The sequence below is a fragment of the Numida meleagris genome, chromosome 8, assembly GCF_002078875.1.
Source record: "Numida meleagris isolate 19003 breed g44 Domestic line chromosome 8, NumMel1.0, whole genome shotgun sequence".
Classification (NCBI taxonomy): domain Eukaryota; kingdom Metazoa; phylum Chordata; class Aves; order Galliformes; family Numididae; genus Numida; species Numida meleagris.
The window spans coordinates 10,522,991-10,536,274 of NC_034416.1; the positions used below are offsets into that span (position 1 = coordinate 10,522,991).

The 13,284-nt window shown below is 36.8% G+C and overlaps 1 long non-coding RNA gene across 1 annotated transcript in view; it reads right to left on the reverse strand.

Annotated features, from left to right (window-relative positions):
- The window catches only part of LOC110403435, a 95,390-nt gene extending 86,252 nt beyond the window's left edge, over positions 1 to 9,138 (reverse strand). Inside the window, exon 1 of the long non-coding RNA XR_002441664.1 lies at positions 9,065 to 9,138. This is a non-coding gene — a long non-coding RNA (uncharacterized LOC110403435). The remainder of the gene's footprint in view (positions 1 to 9,064) is intronic.

Genomic DNA, 13,284 nt, shown 5'->3' on the forward strand with positions numbered 1-13,284 from the left:
TAATAAAATGCCAAGTTTAATGCTAACAGCTGTTAATAAGAGCCTTCTTCAATGTAATTTAAATATATTTCATTTCCAAATTTAAAGTTCCATACTACACAGTCTTTTAGATTCAGAACCTATGTTCATCTCAGTATGAAATATTCATTGTATGTTAACAGTATTAACAGCAAATTATTATTTCACAGCTTCCTTGAAGTACTACTAAATTTGGGAAACACACAGATAAAGAGGCAGATCAGGTAGCATGGTTAACTGTCAGGTGGGTAATAAATCCCATTTCCTATTCTTAGCAGAAACAGCAATTGGACTACGCAATCAACATTCCCCAAATGCTGTTTAGCATTTCTCAGGTGGGTGTGGATAAACAAGAAAGCAACAAGGATGCTTCAGGGAAGCACTCCTGTCAACCAAGGAAGAAGTTCCTAAATATTTGTCTATATGTTACCAAATTCAACTAAAATATATGAAAACCAGCTGTTGCAATACTGACCCCATTCCACAGGCCTCACAAGAGGCTGCCTCCAAAATGCATGCAACTTCACACTCTATGGAGGCTGAAAAAGTCAATGCTTCTGAAAACCAGGCTTCTGTGTGTTCATTTGGGGTTGGTGGTTTTCTTTGTGGTTTCTTTTCCTCTCCACACAATTCAAAAATACTAAAAAAAAAAAGCTCCATTTTATAACCTGACACAATAGAAGTAACTGAAGTTCATGGGATTGAAGAGCTTGCACTGAAGTCGAGAATTAGTGAAATCTATTTTCTCCAGCATCACCAGAAGGTTACTAGAAATGAGAGATAAAGCATTATCAAAAAAAAAATTCAAATCCCAAAATAAGCCAAAGAGGTCATAGCTTAAAATGCAAACTGTTGCCCAACATATCTTTAAAATTATTGTGTTCTCATAGTTCATGAAACAGGTTCTTTAGTTTTTTTCTTCTTTTGCTGCCATTGTACACAGTCTAAGTTTCCCAATGAAATGCCAAGGTGTAGAACCTTCAGTTAAAGAAAACTTCTTAGAGTACCAAGAGTCACACAACTGCTCTGGGCTCTGTTTAGCAAACCTAGATTGTTATCTTGACTATTCATGCAGGCAGTGACTGTTCTAGAGATCTACATGCAAGGCTTTCAGTGAATTTGTTCTGTTGTTCAAATATGCACACAACTTTAAGCACATTTTTCAAACTGAAATTCAGCATTAAATATTTAATTTCTTTTTTTCAAACAGTTATATATGAAAACCACATAATTCCTTGAAGTCCAGTGCAAGAGACTAAAATCCATCATCAGGGCTATCTACAGCAACATCTTACCATTACCTGAGCATCTACACACTGATAGCACTACACAAACTCACCTGAAAAAAATATTCACCAAAAAAATCCCTACTATGACACAGGTTTCTATAGACCACATATCTCACCCACATAAAGGTCTCTGCCTGCATCCACACATCTCTGTGCAGATACCTTATTATGAATTAGTTATCAAGGTAAGCCTTGCAACAAGTAGAGATAAACAGGCATTCCTAGGACAAAGCTTCTATGATGCCATGTTAGAGAGCATTTCTGAATTAAATGAGTCACAGTCCAGCCACTGATCCTTTACAAATCTGAACTGGATAACATTGCATCATATAAACAAGTAACGCAAACTCAGAACCAAGTCTGAAGTGATCCCTGTATAAACTCCAGTATTCTTTTATTATTTAAGCAGTAGTTTCCAGATTGCCCAAAGGCAATATCAAAACCAATAGAATTAGGATAAGCTAGTAAATTCCATTGAAGTAGTTGTGACAAATGTGTAGCTTCATTAGGAATACAACCATTCAAAGCAAAGTTGCACAGCTTTTAGGAACATTATTCCCCATAGAGTAATATTAATCAGAATATTTTCAACACCATTACTACTACCATTGGTGCTGTGTAAACTGTGAGTTACAGCTCTGAAGCTTATTAATTACATAATAAGAGGTTGGATGCACAAGTCACAGAAGATTTCTTTGTATGCATTAAATACAGATTTCCTCTGACCAGAGCAAAAGTTAAATCATCCTGGGACCTTGCAGAAGAGACTCAAACTCCCAAAGCTGGATTTATTGTATTAACATCTTAAGCACATTTTTGCTCATGCTGTAAGATGAGAGTCACAACAAATGTCCTGGAAAACTGTCCTTTGATAGATTATTCCAGATGATGCACTCCCAAAATACCACACGAAGGTCAGAGACCAAGCAAGTCCTATTCTGCACCATTTAAGTCATCTTTACTCTCATCATTAGTATAGTTTATTGCACAAGAAAAAAATAGGAGATTAGAAAAATCTAAGTGACATGTAAGGACAGTATCTTGTTGCCTGTCTCATTCAACCCGTTACACTGGAAACTGTACCTGAAACACATGAATATTGCTATCTGTATCATCTCTGCATGTGAAACTTACCCTGAGTGCAAGAGCATGCTATATTAGCTCTCCACACAGAAAGTGATCAAAATTCAAACCATCCTTATTAACTCTTGTTTTCATATACAAGGTCACAAAAAGCAGATCATGACACAGGATGCAATTTTTAATGAGATTTTAATCTTTCAGCCTACCCTACCTACAATGTATTAAAGCATTAAATACAAGTTTAAAGCTAAGGAATCAAGAAAACTTTATTGTTTTGGCATAATTTCTTTTCTGCACAATATGACCTTGCAGATTTTCTGTTTCCAGAATTTCCTTGAAATCTTTATTGAAGTGACAAAGAACTGTTGTATTCATACTGATCTGAACAGTACACTACTTTGGTATTAACCATAACAAAGGCACAACGGAACACTTCAAATTTCAGAACACATGCCCACTGCTTGAGGTAAAAACAGAATAAATGAGAAATCATAGCGGCTTTTAGTATTTAAAAATAGCTTATAGGCAAAGATGGAGACCAACTTTTTATACTGTCTGATACTGATAAGACATGGGGGAATGGTTTTAAATTAAAAGAGAGTCAAGTTATGCAGGATGTTAGGGGGAAATTTTGAAGTTGAGCTAAGGAAAATTATTGTATTTGACCAGGTTGAGAAACAGGGGAAAAATTGATATGTATATTTCTATATCTTACCATCGGTTTTTCTCCTGATAAAGGGTGGTAAAAGTAACAGTCATGACCTTGTAGGTCATTTGGTAAAGGATCATGGAGAAGATTTACTGTCCAGAGGAATAAAAAGTACAAACAAAGCAATCTTATAACAGAAAGGAATTATTTGAAGTGTACAGTTCTGATGTCTTTGTCCCAAGAACACATTTTGTCCATTTCCTAAGGAATGGACCATGGTCCTTCACTGATCTCTTTTTTAATTATGACATTTATATTCACTTGAACAGATCTGATTTCAGATGCATTGGTTAAATAGCTTATATGAAAAAAATTCTGATCAGCTTAAGCATACTTCCTCTCATAAATGTTTTATTAATCTGCTTGCCAATCACAAAAGTTTATCAAATAACACTTTGCAAAATAAGTCTGTAATATTTGCAGTTCAGCATTATTAATGATGTATGCTGTAAGTAATCCTGTTGTGTGGCACTACTCTAGCAACATAAAGCCTGAAATCAAGAAAGGAAGACTACCTTTGTAAACAATTTCACTACAGTGGTGCAAATAACTCATTCATATACTACTTTCCACAAAGAGCTTTCTTTTCCTGCACATCTTGGACAAAGGAGTTCTTTAAAAGAACTCTATTCAGCACAGATACCTGCAGGGAAAAAAAAAAACAATACTCAGTTGTTCTCTGAAGTCCAACTGTAGTTTGGTAGATTGTTCAGAGGTTGTTTTGCCACATATATCCAGCTTCCATTCTCCAAACCAACCAAAAAAGCATCTAGTAAGAAAGCTAGTCTCCTAAACAAAATGAAAAAAATGTATCTACAAATCTCACTGAGGACAAGGTTTCAACAGGAAAAATACATATCCTTCATAGGATACTAGGACAAGAGTTCAGAAAGAAATTGAAATCATTATTAAGTAAAAATACATGATATGGCAGATACATGTGTGAAATATGAAACATCTTTTGGAATTTCTCTTCATTCTGAAGTCAGAAAGCACTTTTCTTTCAGTCTGCTCTAACACTGCCATTTACTCTTACACTCTTCTGAGCTGACAGTGCCCACCTGAGCTTATGCCTGCCCTGAGAAATCATTGATTTATTAACTCTGTACAGAACAGTCATGCTGCCCTTTGCCTAAGATAGAGGAAGAGCATGGTTTCTGCTGCAGTTAAGCTCATTATTGTACAACCTATGACATTATGGTCAATGAATAGGCTAAGTTTCAGCTCATATGGTGTTCCTTTTAATTACTTTGTTGTAATAGTTTCAGGCTAACTTTTTAAACATTTTCCTATGTTTCAAGTACAAACACTGTATTAGGAGGAGTAGGTGAAGGGCAAGTAATGTTAAGCTGTAGAAAATGAATTAATTCTGAGAAAAGCACCCAGAATTTACCCAGGTCCACTTCATATATTCCACTATTTTTTTTTTAAAACACTACTACAAAACACTACTTGGATTTCACGTGATGCTTTTCTGTTAGAATTAAGTCATTTTTTGCTCTATTAACATGGGCAACAAGACTTTAGAAAGGTTTCTTCCAGTCCCACCAACAATGAACCTCATTGTTCTGATATGCAGAAGTCTGCTGGTTTCTAGCCTGCTCATATGAGCACATTAGCTTCAGGGCCATCAGTTTCTTCTCTAAACTCACTTCCCTGGTACCCTGGAGAAATGCTACCTTTTGCTATAATATTTTGTTTGGTTGGTTTTAATAGAACAAAGTCTCCTTTCTCCTGAAATTCCTATGAACTTTGTACTCCTGCTTCATTCTCTATTCATCACTCTTCTGGACAAGTGACTGGAACTTGCACAGTAATCCAGATTAGATCAGTAATTCTCTGGTAACATTCAGCTGCAACTCACTTTGTGAGTAAGCAATAGCAATAAATTAACACAGGAAATTTCACTAAGGTTGTTCCAACTATAGGTGGAGTAGGAATAAACAAAGACCTACAATTCACACTATAATACAATTTACTTTTATGTTAATTATTAGTATCATAGCAGGAGAACACTACACCTAGTTTGTTTGATAAAGAGACAACACTTCAAAATTACAAGGGCTGCTCCAAAAGTAACATCTCCTATTTTATTATGTTGGCCCAACACATCAGAGATGAGTGTTGATGGGATGGCAGTAGAAGTTGGACCTTCCCACCAGTATCCCATTGCATTTTGTTACTGCATGACAGGCAGCAGCAGAAGGGCAGTCTGACATGGAAGCGTGTATGAAGCAAAGGAGCGTCACCGAATTCCTCCATTCAGAATAAAATTTCACCCACTGACATTCATCAACATTTGCTGAACATTATGGAGACCAAACATTGCATGTGTGCACAGTGAGGCAGTGGGGGTAGTGGTGACAACACTGCGTCATCTCCATTGGTGCAGAATTTGAGTGGCATGCAGGCTTCTGTTCACAGCTGGCAAAAAAACACAGCTGATGGTGATGACTTAAAGTGTTTTGTAGCTGAGAATTTATATTAAATAATGTTACCATGCTCTCTGTATCTGTTGTCATTTCCATGGAAATAAATAGGAGGCATTACTTTCTGAGCAACCAATTTACTAGGCACTAATGAGACTACTATTAAGAGACATCTGATGGGAAATCTTCATCCTCAGTAATGTGTGAATTACTAAAAATGATAAAAACAGAGTTTGACAAAATAAGCCTTTCTTGATTTTTAGCTGTATGCTGCAGAAAGAATATTTTGTAAGGAGTTCAATAAATTAGTTGTACCAAGACTTAAATCTGATTTATTTTATGAACACTTAGAACTAGATCTGCTGGGAGCACGTCAAAAAAAGTAAGGGTGGTTGGCATATGATATTCAGCTGACGCTAAGACATATCATAGAGGTGTCATCTGTTTTGTCTGATACTAGAAACACTTTCTGAGGAAAGAGAGTCCACACCAGTAGGCTGCAAGGTGGTTAAGTCAAACTAAAACTCCCACGCCAGGGCAGCCAGGGACTGCAAAGGAATGCTGCCCCCACTTTGGTAGAACAAAAAGCTGAATCTGGCTTTACCACACTGCAGACCTATATCTTAATTAACAAGTAACAAACAGCAAGAAAAAAATGTTTTTTTCCAATAGGGAGTAGAAAAAAACCACCTTCATTTCAAAGGTTCACCATCACAGAATTAAAAACCTACCATTGCAGAACTGCCATTTTGTGAGTGTGAAATTTTGTGCACAAATGAAAACTTTCTTTCAAATATCTCACGTACTTCAATATTATTGAAGTCTAATGAAAAACATTAAAAAGAAGAGATTTGCCTAATAGATTCAGCTCATAACTTAACACCAAGCAACTAAATTACTTAAGTTATAATTAGTAGTAGCAAAGATAACTGTGAAGACATTGGTACCATTCTTAATGGTTTACATCACTTCAAAATTATCCTGGAAACAGTAGTAAAGAGTAGTTCAAGTTTGGCATAAAGTTAGGGCTAAGTTAGCAAATTAAGGTTTCCTTATATAAGTCATTTTATTATAATTGAGTTGGAGGTATGAAGTTGAGGATGAATAACATTTAAGCAGTCAGCATTAACCTTGTAATTTGCTATTCATGTTTTCTGGTGAATGACAACCCAGAACTTCAACTTAATTTTGATTCAATTAAAATAAGAGTATGTGTCTCCATGTAAAAGTTGCCACCAGGAATCTCACTGATCTGATAAAAACGAAGCCCTACAACACAGCAGAAGGCTAGTATGGGAGATATCATATAAATTGTATCTCTGAGAATGAACATGCATTACTGTTACATGCCATTCTGAATAAAGCTCTTAAAACAGCGCATCACAACAAGCAAGATAGCTGACTGAGTTAAACATTAGTATGACAACTTTATTTTTAAAAGGTATTTCAGACTGTATTATTCCATATAGGAATAATAGGGAAGGAGAAGAAACTGAAGTTAATATTAGCTGACTATTAAATATCAATATAGCCATTTCCTCCATATTTGCTCTAGTTTATAAGGTAAAACCAACAGCTGCATTAAGTAGCTTAAACAGAAGACCTCCTGCATATGTGATATGTTAGTCCAAGCATACCATGCTTATATCAGAATTAAGACGTGAGTAGAGGATTACAGCAAAGTGAACATAAAATATAGACAATTTCATAAATCAGAGCAATGGCACAGTTTAACTACATTCAAAGCAGTATATGATACTATTTCTTAAGTTTCAATTTCTCCTACCTTAACAAAGAGAAAAATCATAACTGGTACAAAAACCATGGTTCCCATACTGATGTGGAAATTAGGGCATTTTGGTTTTAGACAAAATAAATGTAAACGTACTCCTGAATACCTGTTACATTTTCTCTTTAAATAGCATTGACAGAGAAGAGATCAGAGATGATGCTGGAGTAGTGACACAGCCAAGCACTACAAGTTCATAGAGAGCACAAAAATAATTTCTCTGCATCACAATAAAAACAAGTCAAGGTCAAATTAACAGAGTTTGAGTGAATCACACACCATGAATAATTTAAAATGTAGGGTTTTTTCCTTATTTACTACAAATGCACAAGCAGATTCATTTCTGCATGTCATATTTGCATTTGCCATTCTATTTTGAAGTGCTATACATTGCCTATGATCCTTAGGAAAGTTAGGTTTCTTATCTCATGGTTATTAGCCAAAAAGCATATGTTGTTATCCACAGCTCAGTTAGATACATGCAGAAATGCTCCCTGGGTGAGTGTCTGTATTTTTAAGTTTTGTTTTTACAGACTTACTTATGTAAGCTGAAAATTCACTTTACAAAACATCCAAGCTAATAAAACTCAGTACTTCAAGTAGTCATCAAAGCAAATAAGAAAGAAATTGAACACCACTAAAGGGTAACTATTAAGTGGTAATTAAAAAAAGTATAAGCTGTAAATAGGAATTAAGGAAGCAATAACCTAAGGTACAACATTAAATTCCCCAATATTCAGAAAGACAGCATTTTTAAGCCTACAGCAGATCAGTTAATTTGTCTGACTTTGACCCCACTTGAAGGTTGCACAGTAGATTAAAAAAATGAGTCAAAGCAATTTGTTATCCAAGGCTAATAGCAAGTACATTACATAGCCTGAACAGGTGTTCATGACAAATTAGAGAGCTGGGCAGTCACCAACTGCTTGAAAGTTTAACAAGAGCAAGAGCTAAATTCTGCAACTCTGACAGGGCAACCCTGGAAGTTTGCACAGAACAAAGGACAAGAGACTGAAGAGCAACCCTGGGGAAAAGGTCCAGGGGGTTTTGGTTAACTATAAATTGAATGCATACCAACAGTTCACCCTGGCAGTCAGAAGACAAACTGAGTCATCTTAACTTATTATTTGCTTCCTAGCCCAAACAGTTAAGTCAGAATGGTAACTACTTAGAATCATAAAGGCTGCAAAAGACCCCCACAATGACCTAGACAGTCTATCTACCATAAATACTGCCCCAAAAAGAAAAGCAATTGTAGATATAGCTGCTTTAAACCAGCTTAGAGTCACACACAAAAGACTAAGAAAAAAAAAATCTGATAATAAAGAAGGAATCCCTTACCCCCTTCCTGAGGATCAGAGCTCGCAAAGCACTTTAAAAGATGCAGTCTCCAAATAAAAAGCATTCTCTTGCTGCAGCCAGCCCTTAAATGAAGTTAGGGAGAGGTGGAACCTGGTCACGCAGGTGAATTGCTTCCACCTGTGCTTTCAGGGCTGGCTGTGTCCCTTCACCAGGTGCTCAATCACTGGTTCAGACTGTGGCTTAATAGTTCCATACATGCCCATTAAACCACATCCCTAAGTATCACATCTCCACAGTTCTTGAATGCCTCCAGGGGCAGTGACTCCACCACCTCCCTAGGTAGCCTGAGCTGCTTATTTCTTTGCTTTCCTTATACGTTCTAGTAAAACAGAGAGTTACGTCTCCCATGTGAGAATAGTGTGAGAGAAGAAATAGGCAAGCCTACCTCCATTAGGCTCCTGCTACATCCAGGTTCCCACACGCTGCTTCCCTCCTGTGACTGCGGCCTCCAGGGCCCTGAAGTGCCTCTTGTTTTACACAGAACTCTCTCAGGGAATGCTCAGAACTCCTGTCCAGGCAAATCCAAAATCCATGTTAAACCTGTGCAATGGAGGGCAGGCCTGGTCCTTGGCGTGGGGAGAGGACAGTAAGTAGCCGTTCTATGAGGGATAATGTCTCCTAAGGATTCCTCATATTTCGGCAGCAAAATAAGGAGCTTGGAGAATCTCTTTTTTTTTTTCTTTTTTTTTCTTTTTTTTTTTTTTTTTGAGGTAATATTATGGGCTTTCTAATAGGCAGCTGAGCAGCATTAATTAATCAGAGCCCCTCCAGCAATGCCAGCACTAATTTCTGCCTGGGGAAGCTGCCCTGCCTATTGGGAGCAGCTGTGTGGTGAGGCCCTTCCCTCAGTACGGCCTGTGCTGGCAGCTGTGCCTGCTTTGGGGCCTAGTGATGGTTAATCCTGAAAGCAGAGGGGCAAAGCCCAACCTGCATTATTTTCTGGTAAAATTCTCTTTTTGAGAGGGCCTCAAAGCTCTGTGAGGTGAAGCAAGCTGGTGGGGAAAAACAGGGCCCCTGAAAACAAGAATAGGATGAGAGTGCGTGATGTAAGTAACTGTGAGGCTTGAGTGCCTTCTGGCTGTACCTCTGCTAACAATGAAGTTGATAAATACTTTGTAAATGTTAGTTGTTGGTACGCTTTGACCTTGATGGTGGTGGTAGCAGCTTTAAGGAGATGTGAAGGTATTGCTGGTGTTGCTTCCAGGACTGCCTCTTAGGAATACATAAGTGCTATAAATTAATAAATCTATTTATTGATGACATTATGTGAGTTAATAAATCCAAGAAGAGCGTTAGACATCTTTATTTTAACATTATCTTAATACAGTTAATCTGAGAACTGTTGCTACAAATTATTTTCATGATTGTATTGATGAAAAAATAGCATGTAGAAACTCTCATCCTTATTTTTGGTGAGACAGGCAGTCTGCTCTAGATGCAGTTTGCCAATGGTCAGCCTGATTGTAGTACTATGTGCTCCATCTGAATCTCAGGGAGGGAGTGGGAAGTGTTATGACTAGGTCTCACAAATCTCTGGGTGTTTTTTTTATCCTATTTCTCTTACCCAGGGGGTGGATCATATGTGTGATGAGCAAAACCAGAATTTGGACTACTACTTTTAAAATATCTTCTTTTTGGTAGAGATCTGATGCTTTTATTATACCCACCCTATGAATTTCTTCCATGTGAATTTCAGGTTTTTTTGTTTTTCATTTTTTAACTCAGTACCTTAAATCTAGGACAAACAAAGGTAAGATATAGAAGTCCTTTAGCTTCTGGGCCATAAAATTGAGCTACAATTCGTAACCCCTATTTATAACTGGATAGGTATTAGGGTTGTATTTGTGATTTCATGATGATATTTTTGTTTTGGTGAGTTTTACACATTACTCAAAACTCCTTGATTATCTTAATTGCATAAGCATCCACGTAAGTATTCTCCATTTTTTTTTGTCCTTATAAATAAGTGCATAAAGGAATGAATTAGCTCCAGAGTAGCTTTCCTTAAAAACAAAACAAAAGCACTGTTGGAAAGCATTTTTTCTCTGGTGAATCTGAAAACATAAAAGTACTTCTGATATTAATGGAAAGTTTATTATCCTTTTTATTGCTAATGATAAATACTATTGTGTAACTTGTTCGCTCTGAGATTTTTGGGAATATCCTCATTAGGAAAAAAAATGCAAACAAAATGTATTTTGATGCTAGGAAAAGGAGAGATTTTCTGCCTCAAGGACAAAAGTTCAGAATTGTATATTACATACATGATTTAGCTTACCTGCTAGTATGAATAGCAACTATAGCATAATAACAATTTCAGATATATCCAGAATGTAATGTATGTGCTCATAGATTAATATAAAACTATCATACCCCTGACTCTCATTATGCGAAGCTGTTTCGCGTGCCCTTCAATTGTGTGTGCAAATGACTGATTTTCTGAAAAAGAAATAAATATAGATTGTCTTGCAGCTTGTAGACTGCAATTAATTTTGGAACAACAGCGGGTGTACTCTGAGATCTTGTGAGATAGATGGCTAGGTTTACAATCAATTAAAAATACTTGTCTCAATGTGTCCAATTACTTCCTAAAGTAATAATAAATCCTTATTAAAGCATATACAAATATTATGTCAAACGTTATTGAAAAAACTGAATATTTCACTGCAGAATTCTTGCTTTCTGTGTTTTAATTACAAACAGGCATTCTCTTCCTCCTGTAGCTGCTTTTGTTTTCTTTAACACAGTGAAGAACTTTCTGGGTGTTCACTTGCACTGATCTCTTGACATAGTTCTATTTAGGTCTGTGAAAATAGTGCCTTTCTTTAGTTATGGTAGTCAGTTCTCTGCAAATGGGTAAATAAACTGCAAAGCCTTTATGAAAATGTCCAGCTGAAAACATACAAAAACAGCGTTTGTTTTCTATTCTATGTTTAGCTGGCATGACAGTGCTCGATTTAGTAATGTAACACATTAATGTTGTTTCCAGTTCTACCAAAATATTGTTGTAGCTCAGGCACATCTGCTGTATTGCATGTTGGGTGCCTGTAACTGCTGTGCTCTGTTTCTTACAGATGACAGAACCAAACTGTGACCTCACACCATTTGTACTTAAATGGAAAACCTCCCTTCAATCACTATAAGTTTTTACTATCATTGAAAAATAGGTTTGAGGAAATTGACACATTACATCTCAAAACTGCCATAGAAAACAGTCACCAAGAATATAATTGAATGTGGATGTATGACCTCTGTTGCAGTGTGATCCTCTCTGTATATTATTTGAATCTGTCTCATTGCATTAGCAGCTAGGATGCTGCCCGCAGTCTTTTTCCTCATTTTTTGAGATGTAGTTCACGTTGCTGATGGAGTCAAAGCACTTTATAAGCAGTACCAGGAATTTTCCAATGGAAACAAAAACATTTTATAATGCAGTAAATAAGGCAGGCCAGAGAACACTTGCAGCTATTTATATGCTGATCATAACTAGGGATATAAAGAGAAGAAGAGTTCAGGGCTGCACCTTGCTCCTGAGGACAGCTTCTAGTAATTTAACCATCTATGCATCTGGCTCAGAGTAGGTATGCAGCTGCAACCAAGTGGTATGCAAGTTCCAGGACTATTGACTCCCCTGCCAAAGACACAGGACTTCTGGCCATGTAACAGGGAGTGCCTGATGCAGGGATGTGCGTGCTGATTTGTGCAACAGTTTATGGCAGTGAGTGATGCCAGGAATCTTTCACAGAAATCTTGCATCTTCAGCAACCTGTATGGACCTCGCAGGGAGAAATACAAGCTCAGAGGAGATTTCTTTTGGAATGATTTCTTCTGCATGCACCTGGTGAGAAAGTAGCTCCAGCTAAGCATTTTAGTAATTCATTCACATAATGGGAAGTTTAACTTGAAGGCACATGGAATCTTATCATTTTACAGTCCTATGTGCAATGGATGAAGGGAACATAAAGGTCATGTTTTAGTGAGGAAGTCTTTTTCAAATAGAAAAGAAGATTCTCAGCAACCAAGTGAGTCCTGATGTAGGTGGTAGAGCAAGCCTTATAGTTTTTCTAAAGGAGCTATCTAGTTTTCGTACATTCAAAGATATGTACCATGGTGTACTGCAAATTATGGTGCTTCCTTCTTACTTGTGATTCTACTCTCCCAAACAAAAATCAGTGTGTATATTATACACAATATTTTCCTTAAACATGCAATTTGTGTTTATATATGTTAATTTCGTATAAAATGTGCACTTCCTTCTTTATACACATTTGACATAACTTATTCAATATACAGTTGCTTTTTTCTCAGAGAATATGAGAGAAGCAATAAACATGCTAACAAGTAGCAGATTGCCTTTCATATAAGGAGCAAATAAAATATGTTGGATATCTTTCCTGATAGAAGGCTGAGGGGGTTGCCATGGAAGCTTATTCTCATCTGAGATCCACTACATCAACAAATATTTTACCTCTGAATTTTTTCTATTTCTAGATCTCACTAGAATCTGACTAAGGTAGTCAGGAGATCTGTGGTATGTTTTCAAAGACTGTCAACAGCTCTTTCTAGCACAGTCACTAAGGGAGTTCCCAGTTAAAATGCAGTTCT